Genomic DNA, 13,950 nt, shown 5'->3' with positions numbered 1-13,950 from the left:
AATATAAAAATATTCCTAAGGTCTAGATTTTCAAGTAAGAGACCAATTTGATTAACATATCAATATAAGTACAACTCGACCATCTAATAATAACAATATGAATCGTCATCTTTTTAGTGACGCGAAGATTGGCAAACATATAATATAAAAATATTCCTAAGGTCTAGAATCTTAAGCAATAGACCAATTCAACTAAGAGTTGACATATAAAAATATGTTCCTTTTAATGTTAGCAAAATTTTATCGTCACATACTGTTAGTGACGCGAACGTTTTTTTCTCCATGTTTATATGAATGTTTATTCAAAGGTAGAAAGGCAGGATCGTTATTTTATAAGTGAAGCGATAAAAAAATATTATGCAATAGGACATCTATTTATAAATATTTTTAAGTCTTAGAAATTCAAGTAAAGAGATTCAAGAAATTCATTCAACTTAGAGCGCACATATAATTAAAACTATTCCTGAGGTTTAGAAACCAAATTAAATAAAGAGGACATATAAACGTATGTGGTATTTTGATGGTAGTAAAAATGTATCGCGATATTATTAGTGACGCGACCAATTTTTATACTCTTTGCTCCATGTGCAAATATATCTAGTGTTTAGATAGTCAATTAAAAATGACAATTTTAACTAAAAGACTTAAAAAAGTGTTTGTCAAACTTATAATTTTGTCAATACTATATAAAACGCCAATCATATCCTTATAAAAGTAAATACGGTATATGGTTATAAATACAAAACCATATATAAATAAAAAAATGAAATCGTATGTATATGGCTTATAGGTATAATACCTATAAGGCATAATAATGTATAATATTAGCAAATATACATATAAAAGTGCATAAATTGTATAGATATGGCATAAAGAAGGCATTTATGAGAATAGCTAGTAGAATTTGCCCATACACTACTAGCGAAATGAGATATTTATACCTAGTGAGGGCGGCACTAGTACTATAAATTGTGGCAAAATAAATCTTATGCAAATGCATAGGATTTTGTCAATACCGTACAAAAAACTAAGTAAAACGTATGGATATTGAAAAATAAATGGATTATATTCATAAAATACGAATATTTCTTGCATTCTCTTGTTATACGAGAGAATATCATACGGAGCGGGTAGCCCCTAGTATAGTAAGCAGTCGAATGGGAGACAGCGTGTCCAAAAACACCTATAGGGAGGTGGTCGTTGGCGGACCTCTCCTCGTATTGGTCAAACTTATGATTTTGTCAATACTATATAAAACGCCAATCATATCCATATAAAAGTGAATACAGTATATGGATATGAATAAAAAACCATACATAAATAAAAAAAAATATGTATAAAAAATTATACATATATTTATATTAAGCAATCGTATGGATGTGGCTTATAGGTATAATACCTATAAGGCATAATAATGTATAATATAGCAAATATACATATAAAAGTGCATGAATTGTATAGATATGGCATATAAGTGACATATTTATGAGAATAGCTAGTAGAATTTGCCCATACACTACTAGCGAAATGAGATATTTATACCTAGTGAGGGCGGCACTAGTACTATAAATTGTGGCAAAATAAATCTTATGCAAATGCATAGGATTTTGTCAATACCGTACAAAAAACTAAGTAAAACGTATGGATATTGAAAAATAAATGGATTATATTCATAAAATACGAATATTTCTTGCATTCTCTTGTTATATGAGAGAATATCATACGGAGCGGGTAGCCCCTAGTATAGTAAGCAGTCGAATGGGAGACAGCGTGTCCAAAAACACCTATAGGGAGGTGGTCGTTGGCGGACCTCTCCTCGTATTGGTCAAACTTATGATTTTGTCAATACTATATAAAACGCCAATCATATCCATATAAAAGTGAATACAGTATATGGATATGAATAAAAAACCATACATAAATAAAAAAAATATGTATAAAAAATTATACATATATTTATATTAAGCAATCGTATGGATGTGGCTTATAGGTATAATACCTATAAGGCATAATAATGTATAATATAGCAAATATACATATAAAAGTGCATGAATTGTATAGATATGGCATATAAGTGACATATTTATGAGAATAGCTAGTAGAATTTGCCCATACACTACTAGCGAAATGAGATATTTATACCTAGTGAGGGCGGCACTAGTACTATAAATTGTGGCAAAATAAATCTTATGCAAATGCATAGGATTTTGTCAATACCGTACAAAAAACTAAGTAAAACGTATGGATATTGAAAAATAAATGGATTATATTCATAAAATACGAATATTTCTTGCATTCTCTTGTTATATGAGAGAATATCATACGGAGCGGGTAGCCCCTAGTATAGTAAGCAGTCGAATGGGAGACAGCGTGTCCAAAAACACCTATAGGGAGGTGGTCGTTGGCGGACCTCTCCTCGTATTGGTCAAACTTATGATTTTGTCAATACTATATAAAACGCCAATCATATCCATATAAAATTGAATACAGTATATGGATATGAATAAAAAACCATACATAAATAAAAAAAAAATATGTATAAAAAATTATACATATATTTATATTAAGCAATCGTATGGATGTGGCTTATAGGTATAATACCTATAAGGCATAATAATGTATAATATAGCAAATATACATATAAAAGTGCATGAATTGTATAGATATGGCATATAAGTGACATATTTATGAGAATAGCTAGTAGAATTTCCCCATACACTACTAGCGAAATGAGATATTTATACCTAGTGAGGGCGGCACTAGTACTATAAATTGTGGCAAAATAAATCTTATGCAAATGCATAGGATTTTGTCAATACCGTACAAAAAACTAAGTAAAACGTATGGATATTGAAAAATAAATGGATTATATTCATAAAATACGAATATTTCTTGCATTCTCTTGTTATATGAGAGAATATCATACGGAGCGGGTAGCCCCTAGTATAGTAAGCAGTCGAATGGGAGACAGCGTGTCCAAAAACACCTATAGGGAGGTGGTCGTTGGCGGACCTCTCCTCGTATTGGTCAAACTTATGATTTTGTCAATACTATATAAAACGCCAATCATATCCATATAAAAGTGAATACAGTATATGGATATGAATAAAAAACCATACATAAATAAAAAAAAAATATGTATAAAAAATTATACATATATTTATATTAAGCAATCGTATGGATGTGGCTTATAGGTATAATACCTATAAGGCATAATAATGTATAATATAGCAAATATACATATAAAAGTGCATGAATTGTATAGATATGGCATATAAGTGACATATTTATGAGAATAGCTAGTAGAATTTGCCCATACACTACTAGCGAAATGAGATATTTATACCTAGTGAGGGCGGCACTAGTACTATAAATTGTGGCAAAATAAATCTTATGCAAATGCATAGGATTTTGTCAATACCATACATAAACCGTATGGATATTGAGAAGTTAATAGATTACATCTATAATATGAGAAGTATTTTAGTATTCTTATTAAATAAGAGAATACTATAAGGGTGAGTGGCAAAGAGAATTGAATATACCCGAATGGGAGACAGCGTGTCCAAAAACTACTATAGGTGGTGTGGCAAATATGAGGAAGGCAATATATCCATATAATGAAAATAAAAGTGCGTTTTCTTATTATATAAGAGAACACTATATGGGTGAGTGGCAAAGTAAATTGAATATACCCGAATGGGAGACAGCGTGTCCAAAAACTACTATAGGTGGTGTGGCAAATATGAGGAAGGCAATATATCCATATAATGAAAATAAAAGTGCGTTTTCTTATTATATAAGAGAACACTATATGGGTGAGTGGCAAAGTAAATTGAATATACCCGAATGGGAGACAGCGTGTCCAAAAACTACTATAGGTGGTGTGGCAAATATGAGGAAGGCAATATATCCATATAATGAATATAAAAGTGCGTTGTCTTATTATATAAGAGAACACTATATGGGTGAGTGGCAAAGTAAATTGAATATACCCGAATGGGAGACAGCGTGTCCAAAAACTACTATAGGATGGTCAATGGGCCGGCCGTCTGCTATTGACATATGTCAGTAGAGAAGATATTATCCGTCAAATTTGTTTCTTTATTCATTTATTTGAATACGAGACTTGGCTCCGCGGTTAATATTTTAAGCCCAAAGATAATAACGTTGAAACAAAGGCCAAGTTTCTATTGTACATAGAATAACAAATTGTTTCCGAATTTTATCGTTAATTTTAGGAGGTAGGCTAACATGATTTATATTATATGTGTATTATTAAATAATAATAGTACATAAAAGTCTACCAAAGAAATATAAAAATGTAATTATGAATACATTTTCAATATTAATATCAACTTATATTGTTGATAATAAAAAATAGCTATTAAGAGAGTTATTTAAGAAATTATATAATATATAATAAAGAGTATATATATAAATAATATATAAGTATATATTATTTAAGAAATAAATATAGTAGTAATAATTATATATATACACTCGGTTCTATTTTATATATTACCAGAGACTTATATGGATATATATAGATAAATTTTAAATTTATCGTCAAAATACAAATGATTAACTCAATATCTTATATTGGTTAAACAAAAATTGTACATGTGTGGATACAATATATTATGTATGTCGAACAAAAATGATATTTTAGAATGAAATGTGCATATATAAAGAAAATATATGAAAAATAAATATTGTGTTTATAAAGAATATGATTCTTTTTGACATCAATAAAAACTTGTTATTATTAGTGGCGAAACAAGTATAAATTGGAAAACAAACGTATACGAATGCTATATAAAAATGGCCGTATTCGATAGAAATAAAATCTATAACAACATATATATTGCTAATTTCTATTCAAAAAATATGAATGAAATATGAATAAAAACATTATTCTGGTTGATCCTGCCAGTAGTTATATGCTTGTCTCAAAGATTAAGCCATGCATTTCTAAGTACACACGAATTAAAAGTGAAACCGCAAAAGGCTCATTATATCAGTTATGGTTCCTTAGATCGTTAACAGTTACTTGGATAACTGTGGTAATTCTAGAGCTAATACATGCAATTAAAACATGAACCTTATGGAACATGTGCTTTTATTAGGCTAAAACCAAGCGATCGCAAGATCGTTATATTGGTTGAACTCTAGATAACATGCAGATCGTATGGTCTTGTACCGACGACAGATCTTTCAAATGTCTGCCCTATCAACTTTTGATGGTAGTATCTAGGACTACCATGGTTGCAACGGGTAACGGGGAATCAGGGTTCGATTCCGGAGAGGGAGCCTGAGAAACGGCTACCACATCTAAGGAAGGCAGCAGGCGCGTAAATTACCCACTCCCAGCTCGGGGAGGTAGTGACGAAAAATAACAATACAGGACTCATATCCGAGGCCCTGTAATTGGAATGAGTACACTTTAAATCCTTTAACAAGGACCAATTGGAGGGCAAGTCTGGTGCCAGCAGCCGCGGTAATTCCAGCTCCAATAGCGTATATTAAAGTTGTTGCGGTTAAAACGTTCGTAGTTGAACTTGTGCTTCATACGGGTAGTACAACTTACAATTGTGGTTAGTACTATACCTTTATGTATGTAAGCGTATTACCGGTGGAGTTCTTACATGTGCTTAGATACTTGTATTTTTTCATATGTTCCTCCTATTTAAAAACCTGCATTAGTGCTCTTAAACGAGTGTTATTGTGGGCCGGTACAATTACTTTGAACAAATTAGAGTGCTTAAAGCAGGCTTCAAATGCCTGAATATTCTGTGCATGGGATAATGAAATAAGACCTCTGTTCTGCTTTCATTGGTTTTCAGATCAAGAGGTAATGATTAATAGAAGCAGTTTGGGGGCATTAGTATTACGACGCGAGAGGTGAAATTCTTGGACCGTCGTAAGACTAACTTAAGCGAAAGCATTTGCCAAAGATGTTTTCATTAATCAAGAACGAAAGTTAGAGGTTCGAAGGCGATCAGATACCGCCCTAGTTCTAACCATAAACGATGCCAGCTAGCAATTGGGTGTAGCTACTTTTATGGCTCTCTCAGTCGCTTCCCGGGAAACCAAAGCTTTTGGGCTCCGGGGGAAGTATGGTTGCAAAGCTGAAACTTAAAGGAATTGACGGAAGGGCACCACCAGGAGTGGAGCCTGCGGCTTAATTTGACTCAACACGGGAAAACTTACCAGGTCCGAACATAAGTGTGTAAGACAGATTGATAGCTCTTTCTCGAATCTATGGGTGGTGGTGCATGGCCGTTCTTAGTTCGTGGAGTGATTTGTCTGGTTAATTCCGATAACGAACGAGACTCAAATATATTAAATAGATATCTTCAGGATTATGGTGTTGAAGCTTATATAGCCTTCATTCATGGTGGCAGTAAAATGTTTATTGTGTTTGAATGTGTTTATATAAGTGGAGCCGTACCTGTTGGTTTGTCCCATTATAAGGACACTAGCTTCTTAAATGGACAAATTGCGTCTAGCAATAATGAGATTGAGCAATAACAGGTCTGTGATGCCCTTAGATGTCCTGGGCTGCACGCGCGCTACAATGAAAGTATCAACGTGTATTTCCTAGACCGAGAGGTCCGGGTAAACCGCTGAACCACTTTCATGCTTGGGATTGTGAACTGAAACTGTTCACATGAACTTGGAATTCCCAGTAAGTGTGAGTCATTAACTCGCATTGATTACGTCCCTGCCCTTTGTACACACCGCCCGTCGCTACTACCGATTGAATTATTTAGTGAGGTCTCCGGACGTGATCACTGTGACGCCTTGCGTGTTACGGTTGTTTCGCAAAAGTTGACCGAACTTGATTATTTAGAGGAAGTAAAAGTCGTAACAAGGTTTCCGTAGGTGAACCTGCGGAAGGATCATTAATGTTTTAATATCCTTACCGTTAATAAAATATTTGTTTATATTATAATAAATACATTATAGTATTACAAATAAAATATGAATTGCCAAAATGTATATGAGATCTATTATAGATCAAATGAAATTTCGAACAAGCAAATCGAAATAATGCAAATATTAAAATTATATATTGTATTTAATACATATGAGAGAAATTAATAAGCAGCCAAAGCAAACAAATAAAAATTCGAACAAGCAAATCGAATTATTAAAATAATAATATTAAATTATTATTGTATATCCTTACCGTTAATAAAATATTTGTTTATATTATAATAAATACATTATAATAATACAAATAAAATATGAATTGCCAAAATGTATAATGAGATCTAATATAGATCAAATAAAATTTCGAACAAGCAAATCGAAATAATGCAAATATTAAAATTATATATTGTATTTAATGCATATGAGAGAAATAATAAGCAGCCAAAGCAAACAAATAAAAATTCGAACAAGCAAATCGAATTATTAAAATAATAATATTAAATTATTATTGTATATCCTTACCGTTAATAAAATATTTGTTTATATTATAATAAATACATTATAGTAATACAAATAAAATATGAATTGCCAAAATGTATATGATCTAATATAGATCAAATGAAATTTCGAACAAGCAAATCGAAATAATGCAAATATTAAAATTATATATTGTATTTAATACATATGAGAGAAATAATAAGCAGCCAAAACAAACAAATAAAAATTCGAACAAGCAAATCGAATTATTAAAATAATAATATTAAATTATTATTGTATATAAACACAATTAAAATACTGTGTGTATATGGACCATAATATACACGCGTTGCGATATGTATTGTTCATCTCAGTTATGCGCATACATTGGATAATGCAACAACCTAAAATGTACAATGTTGTACCTGGTTTTATACAGGTTAATGTTTTATATAAATTTCAATTTATATCGCTAAAAAAGTATTAATATATATATATATATATTTATTTACAATAAATGCAATTTAAAAAGAAATACTTTGATATATATTGGTTATATAAAACTAAGACATTTCGCAGCATTCGTTTTAGGTATAAAAATAAATTTATTGAAGGAATTGATATATGCCAGTAAAATGGTGTATTTTTAATTTCTTTCAATAAAAACATATTTGACAAAATTAAGAAACCAATTTATAAAACTCTAAGCGGTGGATCACTCGGCTCATGGGTCGATGAAGAACGCAGCAAACTGTGCGTCATCGTGTGAACTGCAGGACACATGAACATCGACATTTTGAACGCATATCGCAGTCCATGCTGTTATGTACTTTAATTAATTTTATAGTGCTGCTTGGACTACATATGGTTGAGGGTTGTAAGACTATGCTAATTAAGTTGCTTATACAAATTTTATAATGAAATTTTATAAGCATATGGTATATTATTGGATAATAATAATTTAATTATTTTATTCATAATATTAAAAAATATATGAAAAACATTATCTCACATTAGTAAATAATTTGAATGTGAAAAACGAAGAGAAATATTTTCTTTTTCAATCAAATGATACTGAGAAATGTCTAGCATAAAAATTTATCTAGAATTGTCTCTTATTAATGATTAGAAAATAGAAAACCGTTGACAATATTATTGTTCTTCGTTGATTCGTTAAATCAAACAAATGCCATTTATATACAGATATTATTAATATAACGAATTTAATAAAATGTTTTATCATTATATATAAAGAATTAATTGCATATAAAAGTTATACACAACCTCAACTCATATGGGACTACCCCCTGAATTTAAGCATATTAATTAGGGGAGGAAAAGAAACTAACAAGGATTTTCTTAGTAGCGGCGAGCGAAAAGAAATCAGTTCAGCACTAAGTCACTTTGTCTATATGGCAAATGTGAGATGCAGTGTATGGAGCGTCAATATTCTAGTATGAGAAATTAACGATTTAAGTCCTTCTTAAATGAGGCCATTTACCCATAGAGGGTGCCAGGCCCGTATAACGTTAATGATTACTAGATGATGTTTCCAAAGAGTCGTGTTGCTTGATAGTGCAGCACTAAGTGGGTGGTAAACTCCATCTAAAACTAAATATAACCATGAGACCGATAGTAAACAAGTACCGTGAGGGAAAGTTGAAAAGAACTCTGAATAGAGAGTTAAACAGTACGTGAAACTGCTTAGAGGTTAAGCCCGATGAACCTGAATATCCGTTATGGAAAATTCATCATTAGAATTGTAATATTTAAACAATATTATGATAATAGTGTGCATTTTTTCCATATAAGGACATTGTAATCTATTAGCATACCAAATTTATCATAAAATATAACTTATAGTTTATTCAAATTAATTTGCTTGCATTTTAACACAGAATAAATGTTATTAATTTGATAAAGTGCTGATAGATTTATATGAATACAGTGCGTTAATTTTTCGGAATTATATAATGGCATAATTATCATTGATTTTTGTGTTTATTATATGCACTTGTAGGATTAACAATGCGAAAGATTCAGGATACCTTCGGGACCCGTCTTGAAACACGGACCAAGGAGTCTAACATATGTGCAAGTTATTGGGATATAAACCTAATAGCGTAATTAACTTGACTAATAATGGGATTAGTTTTTTAACTATTTATAGCTAATTAACACAATCCCGGGGCGTTCTATATAGTTATGTATAATGATATTTATATTATTTATGCCTCTAACTGGAACGTACCTTGAGCATATATGCTGTGACCCGAAAGATGGTGAACTATACTTGATCAGGTTGAAGTCAGGGGAAACCCTGATGGAAGACCGAAACAGTTCTGACGTGCAAATCGATTGTCAGAATTGAGTATAGGGGCGAAAGACCAATCGAACCATCTAGTAGCTGGTTCCTTCCGAAGTTTCCCTCAGGATAGCTGGTGCATTTTAATATTATATAAAATAATCTTATCTGGTAAAGCGAATGATTAGAGGCCTTAGGGTCGAAACGATCTTAACCTATTCTCAAACTTTAAATGGGTAAGAACCTTAACTTTCTTGATATGAAGTTCAAGGTTATGATATAATGTGCCCAGTGGGCCACTTTTGGTAAGCAGAACTGGCGCTGTGGGATGAACCAAACGTAATGTTACGGTGCCCAAATTAACAACTCATGCAGATACCATGAAAGGCGTTGGTTGCTTAAAACAGCAGGACGGTGATCATGGAAGTCGAAATCCGCTAAGGAGTGTGTAACAACTCACCTGCCGAAGCAACTAGCCCTTAAAATGGATGGCGCTTAAGTTGTATACCTATACATTACCGCTAAAGTAGATGATTTATATTACTTGTAATATAAATTTTGAAACTTTAGTGAGTAGGAAGGTACAATGGTATGCGTAGAAGTGTTTGGCGTAAGCCTGCATGGAGCTGCCATTGGTACAGATCTTGGTGGTAGTAGCAAATAATCGAATGAGACCTTGGAGGACTGAAGTGGAGAAGGGTTTCGTGTGAACAGTGGTTGATCACGAGTTAGTCGGTCCTAAGTTCAAGGCGAAAGCCGAAAATTTTCAAGTAAAATACAAATGCCAAACAAATATATATATTATATAAAATCTAGCTAAATTAATATACTTGAATAATTTTGAACGAAAGGGAATACGGTTCCAATTCCGTAACCTGTTGAGTATCCGTTTGTTATTAAATATGGGCCTCGTGCTCATCCTGGCAACAGGAACGACCATAAAGAAGCCGTCGAGAGATATCGGAAGAGTTTTCTTTTCTGTTTTATAGCCGTACTACCATGGAAGTCTTTCGCAGAGAGATATGGTAGATGGGCTAGAAGAGCATGACATATACTGTTGTGTCGATATTTTCTCCTCGGACCTTGAAAATTTATGGTGGGGACACGCAAACTTCTCAACAGGCCGTACCAATATCCGCAGCTGGTCTCCAAGGTGAAGAGTCTCTAGTCGATAGAATAATGTAGGTAAGGGAAGTCGGCAAATTAGATCCGTAACTTCGGGATAAGGATTGGCTCTGAAGATTGAGATAGTCGGGCTTGATTGGGAAACAATAACATGGTTTATGTGCTCGTTCTGGGTAAATAGAGTTTCTAGCATTTATGTTAGTTACTTGTTCCCCGGATAGTTTAGTTACGTAGCCAATTGTGGAACTTTCTTGCTAAAATTTTTAAGAATACTAATTGGGTTAAACCAATTAGTTCTTATTAATTATAACGATTATCAATTAACAATCAATTCAGAACTGGCACGGACTTGGGGAATCCGACTGTCTAATTAAAACAAAGCATTGTGATGGCCCTAGCGGGTGTTGACACAATGTGATTTCTGCCCAGTGCTCTGAATGTCAAAGTGAAGAAATTCAAGTAAGCGCGGGTCAACGGCGGGAGTAACTATGACTCTCTTAAGGTAGCCAAATGCCTCGTCATCTAATTAGTGACGCGCATGAATGGATTAACGAGATTCCTACTGTCCCTATCTACTATCTAGCGAAACCACAGCCAAGGGAACGGGCTTGGAATAATTAGCGGGGAAAGAAGACCCTTTTGAGCTTGACTCTAATCTGGCAGTGTAAGGAGACATAAGAGGTGTAGAATAAGTGGGAGATATTAGACCTCGGTTTGGTATCGCCAATGAAATACCACTACTCTTATTGTTTCCTTACTTACTTGATTAAATGGAACGTGTATCATTTCCTAGCCATTATACGGATATATTTATTATATCTTATGGTATTGGGTTTTGATGCAAGCTTCTTGATCAAAGTATCACGAGTTTGTTATATAATCGCAAACAAATTCTTTAATAAAACGGTGCATTTATGTATTTTTGATTTGAAAATTTGGTATAACTCCAATTACTCAGGTATGATCCAATTCAAGGACATTGCCAGGTAGGGAGTTTGACTGGGGCGGTACATCTCTCAAATAATAACGGAGGTGTCCCAAGGCCAGCTCAGTGCGGACAGAAACCACACATAGAGCAAAAGGGCAAATGCTGACTTGATCTCGGTGTTCAGTACACACAGGGACAGCAAAAGCTCGGCCTATCGATCCTTTTGGTTTAAAGAGTTTTTAACAAGAGGTGTCAGAAAAGTTACCATAGGGATAACTGGCTTGTGGCGGCCAAGCGTTCATAGCGACGTCGCTTTTTGATCCTTCGATGTCGGCTCTTCCTATCATTGTGAAGCAAAATTCACCAAGCGTTGGATTGTTCACCCATGCAAGGGAACGTGAGCTGGGTTTAGACCGTCGTGAGACAGGTTAGTTTTACCCTACTAATGACAAAACGTTGTTGCGACAGCATTCCTGCGTAGTACGAGAGGAACCGCAGGTACGGACCAATGGCACAATACTTGTTCGAGCGAACAGTGGTATGACGCTACGTCCGTTGGATTATGCCTGAACGCCTCTAAGGTCGTATCCGTGCTGGACTGCAATGATAAATAAGGGGCAATTTGCATTGTATGGCTTCTAAACCATTTAAAGTTTATAATTTACTTTTTAAACGACAATGGATGTGATGCCAATGTAATTTGTAACATAGTAAATTGGGAGGATCTTTGATCACCTGATGCCGCGCTAGTTACATATAAAAGCATTATTTAATACAATGACAAAGCCTAGAATCAATTGTAAACGACTTTTGTAACAGGCAAGGTGTTGTAAGTGGTTGAGCAGCTGCCATACTGCGATCCACTGAAGCTTATCCTTTGCTTGATGATTCGATAATAAAATTGCATAATTTATTTGTTGTGTTGAACTTCTTATATAAAGTTCAACCAACAATCTATTTGTATGCATTGATTGTTTGCTTGGCTTTGTGGCGAATTTTTAATCCTTTATATATTACATTCCTAAGGTCTAGATTTTCAAGTAAGAGACCAATTTGATTAACATATCAATATAAGTACAACTCGACCATCTAATAATAACAATATGAATCGTCATCTTATTAGTGACGCGAAGATTGGCAAACATATAATATAAAAATATTCCTAAGGTCTAGATTTTCAAGTAAGAGACCAATTTGATTAACATATCAATATAAGTACAACTCGACCATCTAATAATAACAATATGAATCGTCATCTTATTAGTGACGCGAAGATTGGCAAACATATAATATAAAAATATTCCTAAGGTCTAGATTTTCAAGTAAGAGACCAATTTGATTAACATATCAATATAAGTACAACTCGACCATCTAATAATAACAATATGAATCGTCATCTTATTAGTGACGCGAAGATTGGCAAACATATAATATAAAAATATTCCTAAGGTCTAGATTTTCAAGTAAGAGACCAATTTGATTAACATATCAATATAAGTACAACTCGACCATCTAATAATAATATGAATCGTCATCTTATTAGTGACGCGAAGATTGGCAAACATATAATATAAAAATATTCCTAAGGTCTAGATTTTCAAGTAAGAGACCAATTTGATTAACATATCAATATAAGTACAACTCGACCATCTAATAATAACAATATGAATCGTCATCTTATTAGTGACGCGAAGATTGGCAAACATATAATATAAAAATATTCCTAAGGTCTAGATTTTCAAGTAAGAGACCAATTTGATTAACATATCAATATAAGTACAACTCGACCATCTAATAATAACAATATGAATCGTCATCTTATTAGTGACGCGAAGATTGGCAAACATATAATATAAAAATATTCCTAAGGTCTAGATTTTCAAGTAAGAGACCAATTTGATTAACATATCAATATAAGTACAACTCGACCATCTAATAATAACAATATGAATCGTCATCTTATTAGTGACGCGAAGATTGGCAAACATATAATATAAAAATATTCCTAAGGTCTAGATTTTCAAGTAAGAGACCAATTTGATTAACATATCAATATAAGTACAACTCGACCATCTAATAATAACAATATGAATCGTCATCTTATTAGTGACGCGAAGATTGGCAAACATATAATATAAAAATATTCCTAAGGTCTAGATTTTCAAGTAAGAGACCA

The 13,950-nt window shown here is 32.9% G+C and overlaps 3 non-coding genes across 3 annotated transcripts; all 3 read left to right on the top strand.

The window, feature by feature from the left end:
* Nucleotides 1–4,916: 4,916 nt before the first annotated feature.
* LOC127011925 (small subunit ribosomal RNA) lies at nucleotides 4,917–6,911 on the top strand. Its single transcript, XR_007765384.1, has one exon. It is a non-coding gene; the product is annotated as a small subunit ribosomal RNA (ribosomal RNA).
* Nucleotides 6,912–8,115: 1,204 nt separating this feature from the next.
* Nucleotides 8,116–8,294, top strand: LOC127012005 (5.8S ribosomal RNA). Its single transcript, XR_007765428.1, has one exon. It is a non-coding gene; the product is annotated as a 5.8S ribosomal RNA (ribosomal RNA).
* A 402-nt stretch (nucleotides 8,295–8,696) lies between these two features.
* Nucleotides 8,697–12,667, top strand: LOC127011941 (large subunit ribosomal RNA). The gene has a single exon (XR_007765400.1). It is a non-coding gene; the product is annotated as a large subunit ribosomal RNA (ribosomal RNA).
* Nucleotides 12,668–13,950: the final 1,283 nt, after the last annotated feature.

The sequence above is a fragment of the Drosophila biarmipes genome, unplaced genomic scaffold (assembly GCF_025231255.1).
Source record: "Drosophila biarmipes strain raj3 unplaced genomic scaffold, RU_DBia_V1.1 ptg000016l, whole genome shotgun sequence".
Taxonomy (NCBI): Eukaryota; Metazoa; Arthropoda; class Insecta; order Diptera; family Drosophilidae; genus Drosophila; species Drosophila biarmipes.
The sequence above is the reverse complement of the archived record's forward strand: the minus strand, read 5'-3'. Positions and strand labels throughout refer to the sequence as shown.